The sequence below is a fragment of the Sinocyclocheilus anshuiensis genome, unplaced genomic scaffold (assembly GCF_001515605.1).
Source record: "Sinocyclocheilus anshuiensis isolate Anshui unplaced genomic scaffold, SAMN03320099.WGS_v1.1 scaffold160, whole genome shotgun sequence".
NCBI lineage: Eukaryota > Metazoa > Chordata > Actinopteri > Cypriniformes > Cyprinidae > Sinocyclocheilus > Sinocyclocheilus anshuiensis.
Window position 1 is genome coordinate 1228859 of NW_015554119.1, and position 5848 is coordinate 1234706.

Below are 5848 nucleotides of genomic sequence, written 5' to 3' on the forward strand. Positions count from 1 at the left end.
TGCTTTTCAGACCGATGAGCTTTGTAAAAATCGACGCGTTTCAGAAAGGCGGGGCATAGAGGAGAAACAATAATGTACAGTATGTGGAAAATAATGTGTTTTTTTAATCTTACACCGCATAAACACATTTCATTACACCAAATACACAAAATAATGTTCTTTTTAGCAGCATCATATGACCCCTTTAAAGTTACAACTAATGCTATTATAAATCATATTTATCAACCTCAATGGGTTCAGAATAACACATACAAATCTGGCTGAACAATTATATCGCTATTTACAAGTAAAACGACAAATTAATTACTATGCTACCAAAATACACAATGTTATCAAAAATCCTAATAAATTACTGCTGTTAGCCACTATGCTAACACTAGCCTCATTAGCTCATTTGAAACGGCTTGAAAAGCACAAAAGGGGACACAATGACAACAAAATAACATGAAAGAACATTTCTAGGAGAAATACCAACGGAAAACAACGTTATAGTGTTAAAATGTGTAAAAAAAAAATAGACTCACCTGAGGAGCTAGTCAGATGTGATTAGCACGAGCTCACTGAGGCGCTGCACGCGACGGAGGAATAGCGTGTATTATACGCAAAACGCTGATCGATAAACGTCTGATTTTAATTATACTGATCTATTTCGCCCATATAATCTGTATGAGTTCAGTTATGTAAGGTTGCTGAGTAATGAAACCGAGATGTGGCCATTTGGTAGCCTCAGGAAACGCAAGATTCTTCCGAAGTAACGTTAGTTCAGACCCAGAGCTTCCTGATCAACACATGCGCGCGCACGCAGAACGCCCCTTTCTGCTATTCTTTTTTTTTTTTTTTCAGTAAATGTTTTCTTTTTCTCTTGAATGGAAATGAACCAAAATTATGAATGTTTACTTCAAACTTGAAAAAGGCCTGATATATACATTAAACCCATTCCTCAGTCCCTTTTATAATTACTTACATGTGAATATAAACACTAATTTCTCTCTCCCGCTTTCATTCATTTTCAACAATGAGCTGAATGTTAATATAATATATGGCCATTTTTATTTCTAAGCTCTGCTGCAGCATCTACACATGGTAAAACAGAAGCAGTGCCTCCATTTCAAACACCTGTTGAAAGCGTCTCAGAATGACAGCTGTAATCAGGGGCCGCAGGGCCAGTTCAGAGAAATCTGTCCAACACCAGGCACCATTTCACACAGAGAGGAAACACTGCAGAGAGTCAGCCTGCATAAGCCAATCTCTCTCAGACATGTCTGCAAAAATACTACTGTTACAGATGCTTGTTTCTGTAAGACAGAACCTATTGGCCTTTTCTAAGGGTACTTAAAATAGCTCTTTTTGTTTGGAAATGTATTATTATTATTATTTAAATGAATTGTGGGTCTTCCTCTGCAACATGTGTTTCCTGAATCTGTTGTTCCAGAAAGTTGTATACTGTTGGACAGTTCATTTGTTTTCTTTTTTTTATTTCGCACATTTGTGAAGAAATAAATAATAATTGAGAAACACAACTAAGGTTATTCTTAGTATAGTCTTATAAGCCACTGACATTTCTAATAAAATAATCGTATTAAAAGACAGAGATAAACATTGTTCTCTGGGTGGTATCAAGAGTGTTGGCAGCTGCTTTCGCAAAAATAGTCATCTGCAACAGGGCCAGAGAAAGATTCTGGTGCAGATCTGCAATCTGTACGTCAGAACGAAATCATCAATCATATCTTTTAAATAAATAATTACTACACACAAACACACACACACACACACACACACACACATGTCTGGTCAGCTACATCCTTGTGTGGACTCTCCATAGGCATATATCCCCGGGCGCCGCAACAAAAATGGCTGTCCACTACTCCGGGTGTGTGTTCACGGTTTGTGTGTGTTCACTGCTGTGTGTGCACTTTGGATGGGTAAATGCAGAGCACTAATTCCGAGTATGGGTCACCATACTTGGCCACATGTCACGTCACTTAGTCACTTATAATGGTTTTTATACTGTACAAACTGTATTTTCTATTGCCCTACACCAACCCTAAACCTAAACCTACCCCTCACAGGAAACTTTCTGCATTTTTACTTTCTAAAAAAAAAACTCATTCTGCATTTGTACCCATGGGGACCTCAATTTAGGTCCCCACCGTGACATATATATATATATATAAACACAGACACACACACATCAAAACTAACTAAATCATACAAATGTTTAAAAGTTCTGTAATATTATCAGCATGTATCATATTCTAAATGGCACAATCCAAACTGAATGAAAGCTCGCTGCAGTTTAATGTTAACATTGAGACAGTTTAATGTTAGCTTAATTCATGTCCAGGAAAGTCTTTATTGCTGATGTAGATTAAAATAGATGAAAAGTTATTTTGCATCTCATCTGCCTGGATACTCATACATGAACACATGCAAAACACTGATCTAGAGAAAGAAAGAAAAGTAGCTTTTCAACTTGAAAAGTAAATATCTATATGTGCACCACAACCAAATTTAGAGTAGTGAGCACATGCCATGGGTTGTTTTCAATAGATTAACACACGTTCAGTGGAAACTATTTTTCCATTCAAAAATCAAGTGTGTGCTGTTTCTCTCCACGCTCTGCTCAGTAGCTCTATATACAATATCTTTTAAAGCCATATTTCTCTTTTCTGGTGTTTGTTTTGCATGCATTTGTTCTTGATACCGATGAAAGTGGCATGTTTGCCATTGTGGGTTTGAGTACAGCAGGGTGTTAAATTTGTCCATTTCTAGGCCTTTACAGTTTTAGTGATGCCACAAGTGTGCACAAATAGCTTCACCTCAAAAATTATCACATTAAATCACCCTCAAAACCATCCTGAAACATGCACAGGAGAAATAAGATAAAAGCAGAAAAAAGACAAGCCTCACCTCTGGCGTTCAGTAGTGGAGAGAATACAAGAAAAGCAAAAGAAAATTCAGCGTATCAGCAATGAACAAGAACTTCCTGTGTTTGAGTGATAGAGCTACATTCTAAGTCATGTCTTGTCTGAATAAATTACGGTTTTCGCTTATGCACAGATCTAGCTATATGTGAAAACAACTTCAACTTCTGTCACTTCAGATTAGATCTACTCCACCCCTGCAGTCATTACTAAAAACTCACTTTTTTTTACTGGCTTTCAATGTTCACTACATATTGCTAGCATTTTATCAATGTCTTCAGTCTGATTTTATTTTATGAATGTTTTATAATGCATTGTAAAGCACATTGGTCAGCTGCTGCTGTTTAAATGGTGCTATATAAAAAATTAATTAGACAAAATCCTAATAAATGAACCAACTAAAGTGTCATTAGTAGAACAATATTACTACTTCTCACTGTAATGCTTGTATTCAACCATGTACCTCATAATCAGTGAGAAAATAAAAGCTAATTCAAAATATTAATACATACAATAGTAGTATATAAAATATATTAAAATAACACTGATACTAATATAGAAACAATGCATGCAGGGAACAAATTTGGTCATTAAATTTGATTGACCTTCAACTATGTCAAACATTCGACAGTCTTTTTTAAACAAAATAAACGTCATCTTTATTGAACACACTGTGTAAATATTTACAGTGCAAATGTGGTAAAAGTCTGTGAATCCCTAATGACACAAAGTAAACTGGAGACAAATAATCTCTATTAAAACGTACAAAATTTGATTAATGTTTTTTTGTTTCAAAGTAGTTTATAAAGCCATTAAACAAGGCAACTCGGTGTGAAGCAAATTTGTGGCTGATGGTAACAGGCTGCAAGACCACATTTAAATAGAAAGGTTGCAAATAAATGCAGCACACACATTTATCCATGCATACACACTCACATACATGCTTATCAACAGCTACCAAAACAGCCCCACAACAAACAACTAGTACATTCTCAGTTGTCTTCACACCTTGCAGTGACTCATGGGAAACTGTCCAGTGAGGCTTTATATTGGCAATCTTGTGCGCCAAGGGTTCATGACAGAGCATACTGTTTAACAGGCCTTTAAAAGTCAAAGGTTAGAGGCAAATGAACTTTGGATCTAGGGCTCCGTTAGCCATCCTGGCTAATTCAGACTTTGCAATGCAAAACTGTGTTGTGAGATTATATTAAAACCAGTGTTATTTTAGTACCATTTCTATATGTATTAACGTCTTGACTTAGCTTTTATTTGTACATTTTCAGTTTTTATTTTAATTTTAGTTTATTTTGCCGTGTGCTTTTGTCTTTTTATTTATTTATTTTTTCTGTTTAGCTTTCATTTTATTTCAGCTTTAGTTTCAGTCATTTTAGTACTTCACCTTAAACACTTTTTTTTTCAGTTGCCAGAAAAATCATAAATTAGATTTTTTTTCCACTATGCTCAAATACGCCAAGATACCAAAGTCTTCTATCAAAAGTTCGAGATTTTTAGTATAAATTCAAAATTTCCCCATCTTTCAAGAGACAATGATACATTTTAAAGCTCTTTTTGTGTCTATTTTTATTTCCCCCCAATAATTTTAGACAAAGTTGAAGCATGACTTGAAAAGTCTCCTGAGCAACCTTGGAGCAACCCATTTTTTTCCTAGGGGTTAATCAAAATTAAATGCAAACCTGAGACCAGTTTTTGTGGACTCAGGCAGCATGCTCTGTCACTCATTAAGATCCTATTCGTTCCTGTCATGTCAAATGAATTAAACCCCAGCTGGCAGTGCCAACCTTACTCATAACTCACTTTGTATCTGTTATCATCCATCTAAATATACAGTGCCTGAGATGAGCATTGGACTATCAGCGCCAAGAACACATCAGTGGGTGTGTGGTGGTGAAACTTCAGGTGGATGCTGCCAGTTAAAACAATGTGATTGGAGCAGTTTCACTTTTTTTTCTCTAGATAATAGGATATTAATAGCATACTGTCACTATGTTTTCTTCATACGTGCACCTAAAAATAAAAAAATTGCTGAAACGTTATGCACCTCATGTCATCCTGGATGAATTTGTTTCTTCATCTGAACAGATTTGGAGAAATTTAGCATTATATAACTTGCTCAATAATGGATCCTGTCCATAATCCATAATAATGCTTCCTCCAGACAAAAAGGTCCATCCCAGGTTTTCCTCTCACATCAAAATCCATCAACATATTTGTTTAGAACAGTTTTGTACTGTTCTCTTGATCTGTGCATATTTCTCTCTTGATTCAGACGAGACGGCTTTTCACTAAAGAAAGCATTATTATGGATCGAGTATTTTAGCCGGAAGAAATGCAGCTTTTTACATTTTCGGTGACCTATTTATTCCTTTAACATATCTCTGAATGATGACCACAACTGGGTGTCCATACATGCACAGACTCTCAAGGAGAACGATAAGATATGGACTTAGTTTGTGAACTTCATAAATAAAATATGCATAGGAAAATTATGAGATGAATGCAAGTGTGCGCTAGGAGATGAGATATTGGCTGCATCCGAAAACTCTAAAATGCTGCCTTCAGAAAGGAAGGAAGACATCAAGGCACGTCCGAATCCAAATTCTGCTTTGCTTCCTGTCTCCGGAGGTACCTTCTTCTGATCGAATTTTGAAGGCAGCATAGATGTATCCTTCGCTGCCTTTGATATCCCACAATCCTGTGCGTTCCATTCCGTGACGGTTAAGCTAAAAAATTAAAATGGCGTCTGAAAGTTGCGTTGGGTGGTCAGTTTATGTGTAAATGTATATTTCTGACTAACTTTTTGCACTTTTGATGTCATTTCTAGCGAGAAGTCAGTATTATAGTAATTAAATATCTGTTTAGTTATCACCAAAGCTCATTCTATTTTGTTGTAGATCATTAAACAG

The 5848-nt window shown here is 35.9% G+C and overlaps 1 protein-coding gene across 1 annotated transcript in view; it reads right to left on the bottom strand.

Annotated features, from left to right (window-relative positions):
* The window catches only part of LOC107669950 (thyroid hormone receptor-associated protein 3-like), an 11524-nt gene extending 10730 nt beyond the window's left edge, over nucleotides 1–794 (bottom strand). The window contains exon 1 of the mRNA XM_016462384.1: nucleotides 525–794. The gene's annotated coding sequence lies outside the window, so the exon portion shown is untranslated. The remainder of the gene's footprint in view (nucleotides 1–524) is intronic.
* Between the last annotated feature and the right edge of the window lie 5054 nt (nucleotides 795–5848).